Source organism: Psittacula echo (genome assembly GCF_963264785.1).
Source record: "Psittacula echo genome assembly, chromosome: 10".
In the NCBI taxonomy this organism is placed as follows: Eukaryota; Metazoa; Chordata; class Aves; order Psittaciformes; family Psittacidae; genus Psittacula; species Psittacula echo.
Window position 1 is genome coordinate 14,086,578 of NC_137741.1, and position 18,377 is coordinate 14,104,954.

An 18,377-nucleotide genomic window follows, 5' to 3' on the forward strand; every position below is an offset into this window, starting at 1 on the left:
ATGTGAGCATGCATTTTTAGTAGAATGTCTCCCCTACTTACTGTCCAGAACACTTAAATCAGCAAGTTAAGAGCACAATAGCCTAAAAATAGCATGGCTGGATGCCACTGTCTCCCCATTTATTACAATGGTACCTCTGTACAGAGTTTTCTACAATTTTACATAGAAAACTACAGCCATAAATGTCTTTAAGGCAGGACTTGTATCTAAAAAGGCCAAGCTGTTAAGTAGTGCCATGGGACTTCCCCCTTGTTCCTCAAGCCACATAAACAGAAATTTGCATTTTTAGAAGCCTTTTGAATAATAACTCTTTAAGTAGATCTGACTTCTCTTTTTATCCTCTTGCCATAGTGACTGTATTCTGCCTGAGAACAGATTGACACATGACAGAGTAACAGCACTTTCTAGATAAAGGAAAATTCATTATATAGAAGGAGAAGTAGACGAACACAGAAAATTCAAGCCAGATCTCTCTTCAATTATTGTGCTTGGCATATAAAAGCCTATATCCCACTTCAGAATGGATGAAGAGGGAACAAAACCTGCTAATAAAATATTGCGCCTCAGCTGTCAGCAAGGTGTGGCTTTCTATCACAATGCTCATTCCACTCACAAACACTGGCCAACAGGGCTTCTACCAGGAAACGAGAAAAAGAGCACAATATATTCCCTTTTATTATGGAATAAGGTCAGAAACAAGGGGGAGATCTGCAAGACCAGTGCCCTTCAGCTTGACCTAAAGATGCATTCACAAGCATCTAGCTGCTGCACTATACTAGGTTAATTCCACAAGTACCATGTCCTTGGTATGGCTTGAAAAACAAAAGCCCAATGCCCTAACACTGTCTCACAGATATCTCTCCTGTCTCATACTCTTTTGTTAGGACAAAAAGCCTCACACTACTGTTGAACAGTACCTGTATCCCTTATGTTAAAATCACTAATTTTAATGCATAACCTCAGGTTTCAAGAGGGGACTTTCCCATTTTAAACAACTAACTCAATGCTGCCTAAGCAAACCCAGCAACACTGCAACATGTATTTTACTCTCTATATGCCACCCTGCCTAAGTTCACCAGAAAAAGCTATCAGGACATACAAAGAAGAGTCAATAAAGTCTTCATCTCAGGCCTAGACAGTCTGAGAAATTCAGGTGTCAGAGCTGCAGCAAGGACAGAGGTACTCCTCAGAGCAGACAGGCATTTCAAGCATTCTGATTGTGCAGTGGGGGATGAAACAAGGATAAGTGGATAGCAACTAATCAGGATTTATTTATATAAAGAATGACTAGGTATAAACTTAAGACCACAGATCAGTCACATGATGACTTTGCAGAATAACAATCTAATTCTTGCAATAAGAGAGACCATTAGGTAACAGTCAAAAGTTTCATTGACACCAAAAGAAAAAGCAAATGCAAGAAGACAACACCATCAGTTAAGTGACCAGAGTGTGAAATCTAATTTTTTTGTTGTTTTTAACAAAAGATGTTTTAAAGCCAGACAATTACTTCACTGCTATGCTTAAGAATTTTGAATCTCACTCATAACATTAAGTCCAGTATGACCAGACCTATTTGGAAAGCAAAAATACTCCCCATGCATGGCTGCCAAGCCAGTCCACAGCAAATCAAACACTCCTTGATCTCAGCCCTGCACAGCTTGTCACACTCTGCTGACAATTTGTTATGTAAGTAATAATACACCTACCTTGACCTGTTGTTACTAATGCTGCCTTCCTCCTCCCCCAGGATACTTTAAACAAACCCCATGAAAATACACTGATATTCAAAACAACCCTATGGAGCAATTCTATAGTCTCATCCCTAAAAAATGTTCCCAGTAAGTCCTTCCATATTGCCACATTATTACTAATCTACTAAAAAGAAAAAAATAAATTGTTTTGATATCAGTAAACACTAAAATAATTACTTTTATAGTTACTTTCACCAGAACAAAAGCATTTGTTTGATAACTAATTCTAATTAAGACCTACAAAATCACTTCATTCAAGGACTTCACACCAACATCCACTAGTACATCATACTAGCATACCACCTGGATAGCACAATCCCAACATAAGTCTGGTGAAGTACACTTAGAAAATATTCATGTACCGGCAACAAAAGCTACCCCAAGCTTCTTACCCAATTCTGAAGGAGCTAGGCAGGAAGAACCATCTCCAAAGGTTTCAATTTAACACTCAAATACAGCCACTTCTTTTCCCCCTACCTTGATAATGGTGCAGATTCCAATACAAGGTCATTCTGCTGTCACAGAAAACATTCCGCTATGTAGTAACATAACACTGCATTAAGGCCTTGATTCTAGATATGACTTTAGAAAAAACATGTTAAATTCATTCAGGGGATAATAGGGAAACAATTTAACCGTCCTCGGCAGTCTCCTATCTCCCTTGCCACCCCATCCTCAAAACAGTACTATCAACAACCCATTGAATGTTTTCTTCTGAAATCTAACTCAAAGACAGCCTTTTGTATATAAAAAGGCACAAATACGTCCAAATTAGGTACTGAAATTTTATATTTTTGCCTGCAGAATCAGGTCTCTCTTGCCTCTTACCTGCAAATACAATTCAAAACTTTAAGTGGAACATATCTGCATTCCCTATGCAATATTCTGCTTTCATCAGATCAATTAGGTTCAGTGGCGCACACACACAAACTACCTGCCTTGCTCAAGCTAATGGTGAAATCTTCAGTCCTTGTTTAAAAACAGCACATCCAATGCAAAACGTTTAAACAAGCTGAAAGCACTTCACTTCTATCCTCAAAAATACTGCTATTAAGCTCCCCCTCCAATTTGATTATTATGTTTGTATTTGTTTTCCTAATCTTTCACATAGCTAAAAATGCATTAGCATCATGAACCACAGGACACACCAGTGTAGTGTTGTCTTAAATCCTGGGCTAGTTACACTGCTCAGGTGGTAGCCAGGACCTGCCAAGTCAGCCACACTGTTTATAGTTTAGTTCTCCAGATACAGCATTATTATGTTTCAGACTGACAAATACCATATCCTGAAGGTTAGAGTCCTGTGATATAAATATACACCCTGACAGGGCAGAATGGCTGATCAGGGGTGGTCTTTAGCATGGAGGCAGTTCTGGCTTCTGCAAGATTACATTAAAGGAAGAGCTGCGAGTTTAGTAAAACTGCTGCTTAAAAAGGAGCTATTTTTAGGAAATACTCAAAAAACGAGTGCTCATTTGTCTAAGTAATACTCAGAAGATTGAGTTAAGTTGATATAAATGGAGCAGAAGATGGATTAAGTCAGGATTTAATTCAGTTTATGTCTTAATACGTGATTTAATAGCCAAAAAAGCTATTTTCAAATGAAAAACTCAGTTTCTGTCAACAACTGGAGAATGAGCAAGAAAACACAACTTGATTAAGAAGAATATTTTTGCACTGTCGAAGCTTTGTTTTTGCTAATCTGTTTAGCTCAAAAGGCCTATAAACACAGTTGGAGAAGGGATCTGTTAAAAATACATCACCCCACCCCTTCAATTAAGGGCTGAGAAGCTTATGGCACATGTGAGACATCTACCAAGAACAGGGAAGGAAGACTTACTGTTCCTGATATTTCTAAAGGTAAAAAAAAAAAAAAATAAGCAGGTTTAAAAATCCCAAGTGTTTCATGCCTCTGTTAAAGGGATTTTAAAGCAAGAAGAGATCCAAGCTATTTTTATTCCTTTGTAGGTCATGTGTAATTAACTGCTTATTTTCACAAAACCTTATTACAGTGTAAACATCACTGGCCAGATCATCTGCCCCACCCAGGCTGAGCTTCACACCACAGGAGGCCAACTATCTCTTCCAGGAGCCCTTGTATCTTCAGGAGAGGGCTATCCCTGCAGTACCAACCTTCCCTGCAACAAGCTGTGATGATCAGCAGCTCCTGAGCTCACCCTTTCACTACAGCTTTCCTAGAAACTGCAAGCAAAGTACTTAATGGGCCTAACCCCACATCTACAACTATGGACAGATGTCCCTTTTTGGATATAGCTGAAACTCTCCAACATGACATTACTCCTCTCCCCCACTTCCTTCTGCCTTGGGCACACAGCAATTAGCAGAAATGATCACTAAACCACTTGGGGAATATGGGGAGGAAGAGAAGAAGAAAAGAGCCAGTTGGGTTGGCCAGAGCCACTAATTAAAATTATTTAAGCCAGCCTATTGGCTTTGACTCCAGTGCTCACACGACCCACTCTGCAGGAAGAGTGGCAGGAGGCCCCTGTGTGTAGCAGAGGATTCTCAGCAAGCAGAGAGCTGCAGCCAATGTCACAGCTCACAGGATGGATGCCTGCATGCCCTCCCTAAGGCTCCAGGCATGTTTCACAGAGATCATTCCATGGGAGAGGCATGCAGCCTTCTCCAAGTAGTATTAAACAGCACCAAAGCACAGGGTTGTGAACCAAGCACATGGTGTGCCACCCCACTTCATGACTCTAGAAAGCGCCACCAACAGCCAGGGGATCACAGATTCCCACTGCCTCATAAACAAGGGAGATCAAATTTGGTTCTGCATTTTGTACACAGGTTTACAACGCCTTCTAAGAATCTCTTATTCACAGAGATGTATATTCTATTCTGGCACAACAAGCAGACACATAAATCCCACAGCACACAACACATTCACAGTGTTTAAGATCTGCAGATGGAGCATGTGCAGGAGAAGGTTTTATGAACAAGAACTGCTGGAACAACCAATCATCATGCGGGGACAACACAGGTCCTGCCAGCGACAGCTCTGAATGCAGGCAAGAAACATTTGCTGTAGCCTGAATACAGAAGTTGTACAGCTGTGCCAGCAAAGTGGTGTGTTTATCCTTTAGGGCAGATCTGCTTTCTACAAACAGCCTGTTTGTATACATGTGCTGAGATTGCTGGACACTGCACTTCCGTGTTGAATAAATCAGGAAAATTGGTCCCAGATAATACACCTTTTCTAACTAAGTTGCAGGGCAGAGGGGACCCAAGAAGAATGGCTGCTCAATCATCAAGCTGTAGGAACCAAGTTGCCTCATGTATTCAGTTGTTTTCCTGTTCTAAACAAAACCAGCTTTTGGCTAAATGTAGTATTTAATAGCATACAAATACTGAAATTTGCTTCCTTTTAAGTGAGTCTAATACACATGTTCATAATATGTCTACAGAAATTACACCAAACTATATTATTCTTCTTGTCCTCACCTCAGACATCTGCCCTAGCCACTCAGTCGAGGCCTAGCAGCACTTGCATATTAAGAAATTAATCAGAGTCCAGGGACTTAAACACTTACATACCCCAGTCTTAAATATCTTCCCTGGTACACAAGATTTGGACTACCTCTCAGCTAAAACACCATATACAGTCACTGCTCATGCTGAAGTAGTATTTCCAGGGTTTAAATACAATCTAGAACATTAAAAAATGCTATAAACAGATAAAACCAGCAAGAGTGAATTAGTAATTCAGACCTATGAGCCACTGAAGCTTGGCAAAATGCCAGCATGTCAAGACACTGACATATAGAAAAGTAATCCATACCCAGCATGTTGGGAGAAAGCAAAATGGCTCAATGTGAAACTGAAAGAAAGAGGTATACATTAATAATCACACTTGTTTACATCCAGTGAAGGTCTAAGCAATTGCTCTCCACTGTCATTTGGAAGACTGTTGCTCAGTTTTCACATCCATTCTTCTATTCTCTTGAAAAATGATAGAAAACCCATCAAACTCCTCAGACTCAACAAGTATCAGGCCCATCAGTATTTCTTTCCAATTCCCAGGAGCAGCTGTATATAGACACAAGTGTTTTCTATAAAAAAAAAAGTATTTATGGAAGAAAATACATTTCCCATTCTGAAAGCACCGTTCTGTACATGGCCTCATCTAACATATTTGTCAAAGATACAGAAAGGATGACAATTAAAAGAAAGTCTCCATTCTCATTAAATCCCCCTGCTTCCTGACTCACCACTTCCTGCTCTCCTCCCTCTCACTCTATCCCATGCCACCCGTGGCAAATCGTACTTTTCCTGTTCCTGGAGACCCTTCAGATGCAGAAAGTGTCACTAAAAAAAAAAAAATATCATTTACGATAAACGTGGTACAGAAACTGAAAATAAATCTTCCCTCAAAGAAAACACCTGCTAGCAACGGGCAATACAGGATTCAAAAGAGATTCTGACCAATTCCAAAGGAAAATAATCTCCTCCCCCTCTTTTTTTCCCTTGCTGGAAGGGCTGTAGCTGCAACATAGAGCAGTAACACTTAATTCTCCTGCCTGTGGTTGTAATCAGAGCTCTGAGAGACCCAGATACTCTACAAAACTGATTAAAAAGAGAAAAAATGCAGTGTTCTACATAGTTTTTACAGATCTTTGTTCTAAATGCTAAAGACCTTCGAGACATTCATCTCATCAAGAACAAACAGACAGACAACAGCACAGCCGTCCTCAGTGATACAACAAAAGACAATTTAAGACAAATGACTTGGAGCAAATGCTATCACTGAATAATCTCGTGGCAGCTGTCATCATTAGTTAGCCGAAATCTCATCAGAATCAGAGAAGTTAGAGTTAAAACCGAGCTTTCTTCCTGTAACATTGTGTAACTCCAAACCGGCAGCATTATCCTCCCTATTTTAGAATTAACATTTCTCCATAAGATAAGCTGGAAGGACTCGATCCTTCCATGCGTAAACACCCGGTGTAAGCCAACAGATGAAAAAAGAAAACTCGGTCAAGTTCGAACCTCTCAACACCTTATTTCCTGTCTAAAGAGCCCTTTTGTTCTGCTTCCCTGCATAAATGTTAATATCCTGCCATCATTAGAAAGCGAAACAATGGAGAAAAAGCCCCACGCACATGAACTTCGCTGCCCCGGAGGGCGAAATAACACCACACGACACGATTAGAACCGAAAAATTCCTACCCACGAAATCGCCTCAATTTGCTGTTTGCTTCACCCCAGATTAACTTCACTTGGAGCTGCACTTCGGCGCAACCTAGCCTGGACGCTCAGCCCCGCCTCCCCGCCACGATTGGCCGAGGAGAGAAAGCCCCGCCCCACCAGCCAGGCTCCGCTCCCCGATTGGCAGAGCGGCGTATCCATTATTTAAAGAACTTTTCCTTGCTAGCAGGTTAGGCTGGGCGGGTTAGAACACCCTGGGCGAGCGGGTTCTTAAAGGGACAGGACCCCGCTCCGGGCTGTGACAAACTACAACCGCTGGCGACGCGTCGCCCCGAGCCAGCTCCGGAGAGTGCCCCTGCGAGCGGCAGCACCGGTCCCTGCGGGCACCCACCCCTACCCTGCACGCTGCTCTCAGGCCGGCTGGGTTGGGGTGAGGAGAGCAGGCGAGCGAGGTGGAAATGCTTCACCCGCTGCAGTTACACAACTGCGGCTTGCTCTACTTACAGGGTAAAATTAGACGTGGGGTTTGAGCCCATCCACTCTTAGAGAGTGGCTGGAGTTACGCCGCGAAGCCGGGCACACTACATCAATTAGTAACCCTGGCTAAAAATACGTGGGGATGCCCGTTCCCAAGGCTTGTTTCAACTGAAAGCGTGAGTCAGCACAAGAGGAGCTCCGCAGGAAGCGACCGTCTCCATCTCACAAGGTACTATGACTCTGCCAGAAACTTTTTGTGCTTATTCAGGCTTCACTTGACTGAACACATTTGCAAGACCCTGTTCAGATTCTCACAATCCAGAGCGTTTCTCACAGCATAACTTCCTCTCAGCACTACACAAAAACCTGTTGTTTAGGTGAAAAGTGTTTCTTTTTCCACAACATAAACACTGATGCAATTCTCCACCCATCTATCAAGTGAAAAGTCTTGGAACATGCAAGAAGAGTAAAACCAAAACAAGGCTTAATCAATATTTCACAGGTGCAGATACGACACCTCGTCCCATTCCAAGCAAGCAAGCTGGGGAAGAGCCAAAACACCGCCAGTGCTTCCCCTGCGCCCACAAGTATCATCATGGTTACACATCACTTATCTGCACAGCAAGGCTGCCCTGTATAAAACATTGTCACATGTTTACTGTAAAATAATTAAAGATGTAAAGCTAGAGGAAGATGCAGCACTCGGTGTAAGCACATTTGGGTTCAGTTTGTACTGTGCAGGGGCAGAAGGGGTAAACTCCCCCATTTTAGTTCTCACTTACCTCTTCCAGTGCTGGAGCAGCCCGCCTTCCCTTACTTCACCTTCTGCCTGTTCCACAAAATGAGTATCTGTTGTAACTTTCCTAATGCAGACTGATCAAGCCCAAGACATTTAGCAAATCTGCTTTACTGCTAATACCACCCAGCATCAGGGAAAATATTTACAGCCAAGTACTCCCCCCCTGAGCTGCGATGCATGCACCAACAGAGCATAAAACACACCTTCTGGAAGGACATTTAATTCCTCTAAAACAGTCAAACAGCACATTTAGTGTTACCTTCTATTTCAAGAGCAATCTATCACATCACAAATCCGAACAGGAGTGAAAAGCAGCAGCTCATACAGTTTTAAGTTACTAAGTAGTAAACACTACACAAATGGAATTACCAAGATTTGCATAACTTCCCCTACAGAACCTAAAATATAAGCTGAGAGAAACAGACCTGAACCTTTACACCTGACTTCAGTGCCCTGCATGAGTCAGACTAGAAGTTAATCGAGTCCCCTGAGGATAACCCTGAGGCCATACTTACATGTCACATTTTTTGACCAAACATTATCTAAGCAATCAAACCCAAGAAAACAGTTCATGCAAATAAAACATACCAGTTATACCAGATATACATCCTTTAAGCATTTCAGTAATCGATCTTGGAAAGCTTCAAGTTTAGAACACATCAAATTTAGGCCCATAAAAACAAGAGCATAAGTCACAAGTCTCTATCAATCAAACCACCTAGTGCTAAAAGAGGCCATGACAAGCCTAAAGTCAGTGTTATTGTTTAAGTACTTTCAAAAGGGGAGGAAGAATAGAAACCCAAACCAGGCACATTATCCCAAAACTCTCCAGCTCTGTATGCTACCACAGACATCCAAGCCACCTCGCAACTGCAACAGTGATGAAAAGTAATGTTTATCACCAACCACACCACATTTCAGCTCATGCTTCTGCTACACAGGCAACTAGCAGCTCCTTATCACTACAAGTGAGAAGTTTTACTCCTTTTTCTCACCTAATTCTGCCTGCCTCCCCCCGCCCCAGTCACACAGTCTGGCCAACTCCGGTGCTCATCAGATCCTTCCATCTGCCTCAGAGTCACTGCTCTGGCAGAAGTTTGGCCAGCTTCTGATAAGAAAGAGCAGGGTTTACCCAGAGCGTAAGGGGAATGGCAAAGCAGGTTCTCCTCTATCCAACACTGACCTCCTAGATTTGCTTACCTCATCTCATTTAAAGCAAAACAAAAACCCAAACCAAAACAAACCACACACAACACAAAATTATCATACTAAGAATGCCACAAGACTAATTTGCTATCCTCACATAAGTAAAGACTAATAAAAATCTGTGAAGTGGGACATGCAAATGAGGTTCACAGCTGAACCCGCCTCACTGCACTACAAATCACGGGTAAACACATCTGTAGATGTTGGAAATCCAGACAAAAAATTGCTATTCAAGGTATTATCCCATGCTGAAGAGGGCCTAGTGAAACTAGATATTTAGAAGCCTAACTTATAAGCTCAGTTTCTGTACATAACCAGCCTGTTTTCCCTGTGAATACACATTTTGAAGAAAATGCAGAGGCACCACTTTAAAGTCCAGTTATGGCTTTGCTGTTCTTACATCTGTAACAATGCAGAAAAACACCCCAAAACAGCAGATTGCAGCTGCAAGTCCATTAAGCAGGGAGGTTTTGACAGCAGCATTGTAAAGCTTTAGTTTGCTACCACCAAACTTTGCACTGACAGTAACAAGAGAAAGCACCTGACTCTCATTTGACTGCTGTAATCATGGAACAGCTAAAAGGCCATTTGTTCTGCAATTTTACACATAGAGAAGACAGCAAGTTTGGAGGACTCAACAGCTCAAGAGATCAAGAACAGAGCCTTTTATCTTCAAGTCACCACTTCAGAGACCAGAATAGTAGTGATCAAAAGGTACATGTGACGGCTGCTCAGGGATTAGATGAAGAAATGGTTACTCGCTGCCCGGTTCCCAACAGATCAGTGTAAAGCACAACAGCTTTCCTCACATTCTGCACCTGTTTTTCACAGTCTTAAAATACACTGCACCTCCTGGATTCTGTACACGTTAATAAGTAGCAAAGCAACTGAACTGCTGCACACACATACTGAACTTGCATCGTACAAAAGGACTTTACCCTCTGGTTGTCAGTTATGTCAGCAACACAGCACGTAATGAAGCTTTTATTATTTTCAAACAATTACAGCTCTTTCAGCTTTTTTATTATTAGAGACAGCCTTAAAAATAATGTTTAGCTTCCCATTCCTTTCATACCCTCAGATGCTGCAATCCTGTTTATAAACACTAGTTCTCAAACTTGCTGTATTATATATGTAACAATTTCAGAACTTGGGCATTTCAGAAATGACTGAGACATTAGTAATCATTTTTTAAACAAAGCTAAACAACACAGACTTCATGAGGGCCATGTTTACTTAAGGACAGCAGGAGAAAATTCCCTGTGTGAGGGAAGAAACATTCATTTTCATGTATCTTCAATATACCAGTGGGCAGTCTCTAGAAAGTCAATTAGCAATTGACTTTCCAACTTGACTGTAGTTTTTAAAGTCTGCAAAAGTACCTGGGATTTTCAGGCTGGATCAGCAAGATGAAAACAAGTCAGAGCATATGTCCACTGAAGGTTCCAGAGCTGACACATTCACTGTGACACTACAAACACTATTACCAAAATCAATCTTATACACAACCCCATCAATACATAGCACATTCATTCCCAAGAATGAAGTTGCTGATAAAAAGCCAAGATCCTAGACACTTCAGACTTCTTAGAAGTAACTAAGGAGGCCCTTGCATACAAAGAATTCAGCTTGCTATTCCAGGAGTCTAGAGAGAACAACATACCAGACAGATGAGATTCCAGTAGTCTTGAAGACCTTGGAGATTTCCTCTTGCTGCTTTCAATCCAAGATATGCCGCTGTACTGCAATAATTAAATCTGGAAACAACAAAAGATGTGCATGCGGTAAATACTGCGTCTTCATCAGAGGGGCCTGGCTAGTTGTCTGGACAGCAGTACAGATGAATCAGACGAACACACTCCCCTGTAAGTCTTAGCAGTTCCTTCAAACCACCCAAAGCTTAGCCACCCCAGGAACTTGAAAGTTCATCCACATGTTAAATTCCAACTGCGTCCTTTAATATAGGGAATAAGCCAGTAAGAGAATCATTCCCTTCCCCCCTTCTCTGTTACCTCCTGGCTTATAAAGCTGCACCTCCATAACAGGTCTCAATCGCTCTCAACAGTTGCCATGTTGGTTTGGTTTCAAGATTGGGTTTTTGGTAGTGTTTTTTTTGTTTGGGGCGGGTGTTCAATTATTTCATCTGTTGTTATGTTTGAGGCGTTTTTAAATCAGGACATGTAATTATATCTTATACAGCTACACCACCAAGGCCTCCAGTAATAGATGGCCACATCACTTGCTTCAGAGTCCTTGAGAAGGTGTCTAGGCATTTTAAAAGACTTTGCCTTGAAATCAGATACCTCAAGTGGAAGGAAAAAAAAAAAAAAGCATACTAAAGTTTTCATTGAATTTAGCATGGTCCAACTACATTTACGTGTAATCTATACTCTTTGTACCTTAAATCAAGTATCTTGAATGCAAGTCATAACCCATTCACCATTTAGAAAACATAAGAAGAATAGCTGCATAGCTATTAGCTGCCAAGAAAATGGAGCCAGAAGTTTGCATACTTACAACTCTCTCAGAAATCAGACTGATTAATATAGCTGCTACAAAAGGACACTTTCACAGGAACAGGGATTACCTTTATCTGTAACCATAGCAACTTTTCAGTAGTTTGCCTTAATGCTACTCTCCCTCTGATAACTTGCCACTATCTCCTTCAAGCTATTTGTATAAGGTTTTGAATGTGCCATCTGAGGCCATAAAGTAATAAGGAGTTGAAATGCAAACTTGCATTCTCAGATCACACTCTCACAAGTGTATTATGCAACATACAATGTTGTTCATTTCTGCCATAAATTCATGATTAGTCAAGGAGTAAATTTATTTTAATCTGTTATTATTTTAACATGATTCATAGTTTTGTAAGACAAAAAAGTATTTTAAGAGGTATCCTATGAAATACACAGGAGATGGTTTCTTCAGAAGTGAGGAATTTGTTCTGCTCTATCTGAAAAGTAGTAAACCCAAGGAATTGTGCCACTGATATATCACACACTTTGATATTCCGCATCATAAGCAACAGAAATCATCCTAACACACACTCATTTTGGCCTGAATATATGGCAAATCAGAGAAGACCCAGTGCCCTTGTTCTGTGTGAGGTGATTAATTTAAAGAACAGGTGTAAGTACCTCAGGCAGAATTCAAAGAGCAAAGCTATAAAAGTTAAAGGAGAGATAGGGAAGAGACTAAGGAATGAATTGACATATTTGTTTCCTCAATTGTTGAGTTACCATCCACAGTTCAGAACAGGATTAGCACTCTATGAAAGAAATTATTTAAGGTGACATCAGACAAACAAAATCATTTGCTTGAAAGAAAGAGGAAGAAAACAGTTTCTTCTTGATTTCCACACCCCCACAAAGTCCATAGAGCAGTTTACTAAGCTGCACCCTGCTCTCTTCAGCATAGTTTGGCACAGTTAAGACGTGCCCATAAGATCCATACAAGAATGAAGGAAAACCTACATGCTCTTTACTTCCCCTAACACTTAAGCAATGACACCTATTACAGGACAAGCCTGGACAAACATCCAGGGAATGGACTTCAGAACACAACGGTGCACTTTAAGTCAGTCCACATAGGAGTAGAAGTAACTACTATCAGTTTTGCCAAATGCCTCCACATTCCATCAGCACATTTGGTGGAAGCTTCTGTATTTTGCTGTTGTCACTGGAAGAAAAATAATTAGTTTTCTTTTTTAAGATCCACCATCCTAACATCCTGTGGAAACAGGAGTGGATACTCACGCCCCTTATCTATCACTCCAAGCTTTTTTGTAGAGCCTAGAAGTTCGGCTACACTTCCACAGGGGTGAACACAGGAACAACAGAAACTTTTCGTACAATAACACTCAAAAAGATGACAGCCTGTTGTAGGCTTAAACCCTTGGTTTAAATGGAAGGGTGCCTGCCACAACATAAACTGTATGTTGCTGCCTAAATAATCATGTCCCCAACCCGGCCAAAACCGCTTCACTGAACTTATCCGAGGAGCAGAAACATATACCCCGACTGCAGCCTCCAACAGCCGCAATCCGGGGAGAAGGCCCCAGCAAGAGCCGGGGGGAAGACTCCGCCACTTGCAGGGCACCGCTACCAGTTCAAGTGCGATCCCTCGCAGCAGCTCAGGAACCCACCGGCCAAGGAGGCCTCGCCGCCGGCTCCCCACCGGCCACGCTAAAATTACCTCGGTGCCGGGGCGGGAGGGGAGCGCGGCGGGGCCGGGCGCAGGGCTGGCGGCGCGCCGCGGGCCGCCCGGCCGCCTCTCGCCTTCCCCCCAAGGACACGAGTACAAACACCTCTGCCCTGGGATGGCTCCTGCGCACGCAGCGAGGAGCTGCGCGGCGGGGGGGTGTGGGGAGGAGGAAGGAACGACCAAAAAAGGCAGAAAAGGAGCCCCAGGGCCCTGCGCCCGGCCCGGCCTCACCGCCGCCCCGCAGCGAGGAGCCCGCCGGGTGAACGAGTCAGCGGAGTGAGACAGGGGTGCGAGGAGAGCCCTTGCCTCAGCCCTCATCCCCCGCCGCTCCCCATGGGCGAGCAGGCGGCCACCGCCCCACCTGCCCCGCCGCAGAGCGGGGCCGCCGGCCCGCAGCCGCTCCACCCGCCGACCCCCAACCTGGCCGCTCTCCTCTCACCTGCCTCCGGGCCCGCCGCGTCCCGCCACCGCCCGCCCGCTCCACCGGGCCCCGATCGCTCCTCACCAAACTTTTTTTTCCTTTTCTCCGTGTTTCGCTGCCCTCAGAGTGACGCGGTCGGGCGCTGATTGGCGGAGCGCAGGAAGGGAGGCCGCGGAGGGGCGGAGCTACGGCCCGCGACTAATTATTACAAGGCGACGGCGGCGACGTGAACCACTGAATGCTATTTAAAGGGACAGCGGCCTGTCATCCGTTCTACCCCGCACATACCGAGAATGACCTGAGGCGAACGGAGGGCCGGGAGCGGGCGGGCGGGCGGCTGCCAACGGTACCGGACGGGCTGAGCGGGCGAGCTCTAAGAGGGGCAGGGGACCCGGCTGGTGCCCTGGGTAGAGGGGAGACCACCCATGGGCCTAGGGTAGCCCGTGAGGAGATCACCCCCCTCACACCACGCCCTGTCATACCTCACATCCCTCGTCAACACTCTTCCCTCACAAATAAATTCATCTTGCTATAAAAATCCTGTGTAGCTGCCTGCTGCCACCCCCTCTGCCATGGGGGAGTTCCAAATCCGTGGAGGAGAAGGTTTCCTGTCAACGGCTTTCTCTTGTGTAGGGTCTGTACATGCTGGTCACCACTTCTCCTGCCCTGCACAGTCAGCTGTGGAGTTTGTTATTTACAATACTTTGCATGATTTGCTTCTGTTTTCATCTCTTTTTTTTTTCCACTGTGGGGCTCTGAGGCAATTACACCACAGCTTATTTTTATACAGAACGTTTTCATGTCACACGCGCTATACCCAGTCTGATGTCACAGGCAGCTGTAAGCTAAACCATAAAGGAAGGTTTTGAAGGTAGGATTCAAGGATGTTGAAAGACTTGGAGGCTCAAAGCAGATAGGAAGGGAGGACAGGATTCCAGAGAGATGAAACAAGCGAAATGAAAGAGGAATTTTATCTGTGGAGAGCACATTGGAGCAGGCCAAGGCTTCGGGAGCTGCCAGGAGGTGAGCTAAGTTTGCACTGAGTTGTGGAGGAGGAGAAAAAAGTGAGCTATTGTGAAGCTCAAAGGATGCCAGAGAAGCTGAAGATGGGTAAAACGTTTCCATTCTCATGGGGAACAGCGAACAGATTTGAAAAGTTTTGGTCTTTCTTGTGCAAAGGAACTCGAGATTATCCTAAGGCAGGCATTGCAACAGGATACACAAGGATTTCAGCAAAGATAAAGTCCAAGCAGTGATCTTCCCTGGGCAAGATCAGTCACCAATAGTGTGAGCCTAGTAGGTAGAACCGTAAACCTGGCAAAAGAACTTAAAGGGAAGAAGGCCCTTAATTCCTTTTTTTGAATAGCTGAGCTTGGATCAACACCAGAAAATGCTGGTGCAACCAGCATGGAAGCGCTAACATAGCTTTACACCTATTTTGGTAGAGATTATTCACACTTGGCTGTCTTTGCTGATGCAATAAGTCTTCCAAATGCCAGGCTGTATGAACAGAAGATGACCTGCATTGCATGTGGGTATCACAGCATTCCCCACAACATTATTTGGAGCGCTTTCATGGTGTTGGGAGTAATCATAAGGAGCTGTGGGGGGGATGATCACATTCCTCCAAGCCTCTCCATGATCATCTCTTTTTTTATATAATTTTTTAAAAACCTCAAATTCCCTTTGGTTCATCTCAGGCTGCTTTCTTTGTGGCAGGTTTCCTCTCACCATTAGAAATGGAGATGCAGAAGAGTAGGGTGGAACATTGACAGTGCCTGTTTAGACAGGCCAACAGATTCTTTTGCAGTTGTGAGCAACCAGCACAACAGCTGGCAGTGGCAGCAGTGGGAATAAAAAGGGAAATGAAAACAGTAAACAAGACAGACAGCTCCTGCCAGGAGTTATTGACCAGCAACACATGGTGGAACAAATGTTAAGTTATGGCAGCAAATGTCAAGGCGGAGCAGCCGAATGTTCTGACGTGATCTTTCTCAAGTTGTGAATGAAGCCCATCAGTTTTCTGATGTGCTCAAAAGAGGAAACTCAGTTATAATAATTCTGGAGTAAGTAGATTTCTTGAAGCATTCAGAATCTGTATGTTTGGTATGGTCAGAAGTTGTCACAGCTCAAAAGGGGCAAACAACTGGGAAATAGGGAACACAGAGGTTTATGTCATCTGCAGAAAAAGAACCAGTAGTCAAACTGTCCCTGAGGGAGAAAAAATTAATATACAAGATGGGGTAGCATAAAGAATGCAGTTAAAAATTAAACGTACATCTTGATACACTGTGAATAGAAGACATAATATTAAAGAAATAGTGTTCAATTTTCTCATTTGAGGACCTCAAGACTGATATGCTAAAAAACCTTGCTGAGCTCCAGTAGGATAAGGAAACGAGAAGCTTATAATCAGAGAAATGACTAAGCTGTTAACCACCCAGAGAAGGGCATCCTTGACTCTGAGAGAAGGTCAGAAATCAGCTAAAGAAGATGGAAAGTCAAAAATAACCCTGATCCAGCGGATGAAAACAGCGGCCTGTTTTCTGTAAACCACTGCAGAGAAGGAGTTCGTTGATAGGAATAGTTTTGAATTCTAAGAGTAGACTAATGCTCAGCATGAGCTAGAAGCATGTGGAGGCTGATATGCAGTGGGGTGTTCATCTTCATGGAACAACTTCATTCTACCAGGCAGGATTTTGCTTGAACAGAGCCATCCAGAAAAAGCTCCAAACAATTAAGTAGGGATCTCTGTACAAGCTGAAACAGCCATGAGGGTGGTGAAAGGTTTCGCAGCTATGCTGGCTATTTGATGCTGCATGGCAAAATGGAACAATCAGGGAACAGTACGTCCTCATTTATAATGTTACAACTGAAACAGTGTTTATTCTCCTTGACCTGCGTTATTTAGATCTGCCTGTCATAATTTAAGGCTCCCAACACCTTGGTATCTCAGCACAACTTATTCTCATGTTCTTAAGTGCCATCTATTCATATACCCTTTAAAAGCTGTTGGCAAAATTTTTCTGAAATTAGTTTCTTCTAATTTTTATTCCCTTCTCCCAAATCCATTTAAGCTATCTCCTAACACACACAAATGCAGAGGACATTTTTCTCTGTTTCCTTTCATGTTTGCTTCTGCTATAGCAGCTTGTTATTTCTTTTGCTAAAGCTTCAGAGACCACTTGAGGAATCTTAGTCATGTATTCATTTTAAGGTAGATTTATCTTCAGAGCTCGTAAATAGAAAGACTCTTCTTTACTTCAGTGGGCTCTGGATCAGGTGTTTAGTGCTAACATCATTTCAGTTCTCCTCATCTAGTTGTTTGGGCCCAGCATGCATCCCCTGAGACTGCTGAGATTTCCACCAGAGGCTCTAATGAGAGCAGAATCAGCCCCTACTTCCTGAGAGACAGCCTATAGAAATCCAAAAGAAATAAGCACAAGACTTTCTTGAACAACTGAGTCTAAAACTTGATCTGATTTTATCCTTAATCTCACCAGATTTTTTCCACAGCCACTCTGATCTCTGTTCTATGTATTATCCTAACAGGATGAGCTGGAGTTTCAGTTACCCAGGCCTAGTGGAAACTGGGCCCAGCAGTCATTTGGCAGTGGCCCTTCAAGAGCAGCAATGCCAGCTCTCTATTGCAATACCCACACTCAGACATCTGTAGAATTAGAGTCCAAATTCTGCTTGTATCTGCAAGCCCAGAACACCACTGACTTCAAGGGGGTTGTAGGATTTAGCCAAGAGCAGAAATTGGCCCAGGAAATTTCAAGATTCCCTCATGTTTGTTTATCTGGTGTTATCATTGAGAACTAAGAGCTTGCTTCATGATGCATTTTACTTTTAAATTACATAAAGGATATTTACTGTGCCAATGCCACATAGTTTGCAAGAAAGATGCACATATGGAAATGAAAAAACACTGATTACCATTAGGATTTCCAGCTTCCAGCATTCATTTTCCAAAACAACCCAGGGACTATTTCTCATCAAAAAATGTAGAAATGAAAATCAAGATTTTGCTATTTATGTATGGCATCCTGCAGTCTTACTTATCAAGTCTGTTGTGAAAATGGTCAGAATAAAAAAGCCTGATAATGTAAAAAAAGTTCAGTCCTCTGCATTTATTTTCTCTATATTGGTTTCCCAGCCAGAGACACGAGTCTTTGCCTAAAAATAATGTCCTTCTGCTTCTCAGGGGGTGGGAGAAGAGGAGATCTGGGGAGAGCTGAGTGATCACCAGGGCCAACAGGTAAAAACACAGATAAAGGCTGAGAATGAATGGATCATTCTGTAAAAACAGGTAGGTGGATGCCAGGCACAGCATGGATGCACA

The 18,377-nt window shown here is 43.1% G+C and overlaps 1 protein-coding gene across 5 annotated transcripts in view; it reads right to left on the reverse strand.

Annotated features, from left to right (window-relative positions):
* ZFAND6 (zinc finger AN1-type containing 6) overlaps positions 1 to 14,136 on the reverse strand; it is a 36,924-nt gene extending 22,788 nt beyond the window's left edge. The window contains exons 1-3 of one of the 5 annotated variants that reach the window (XM_080626736.1): positions 14,051 to 14,136; positions 11,069 to 11,162; positions 8,183 to 8,229 (exon numbers count right to left, since the gene is read on the reverse strand). The gene's annotated coding sequence lies outside the window, so the exon portion shown is untranslated. Of the gene's footprint in view, positions 1 to 6,944; positions 7,018 to 8,182; positions 8,230 to 11,068; positions 11,163 to 13,422; positions 13,655 to 14,050 lie in introns of those variants that run through there. The other 4 variants (XM_080626734.1, XM_080626733.1, XM_080626735.1 and 1 more) reach the window with 4 other exon arrangements.
* Between the last annotated feature and the right edge of the window lie 4,241 nt (positions 14,137 to 18,377).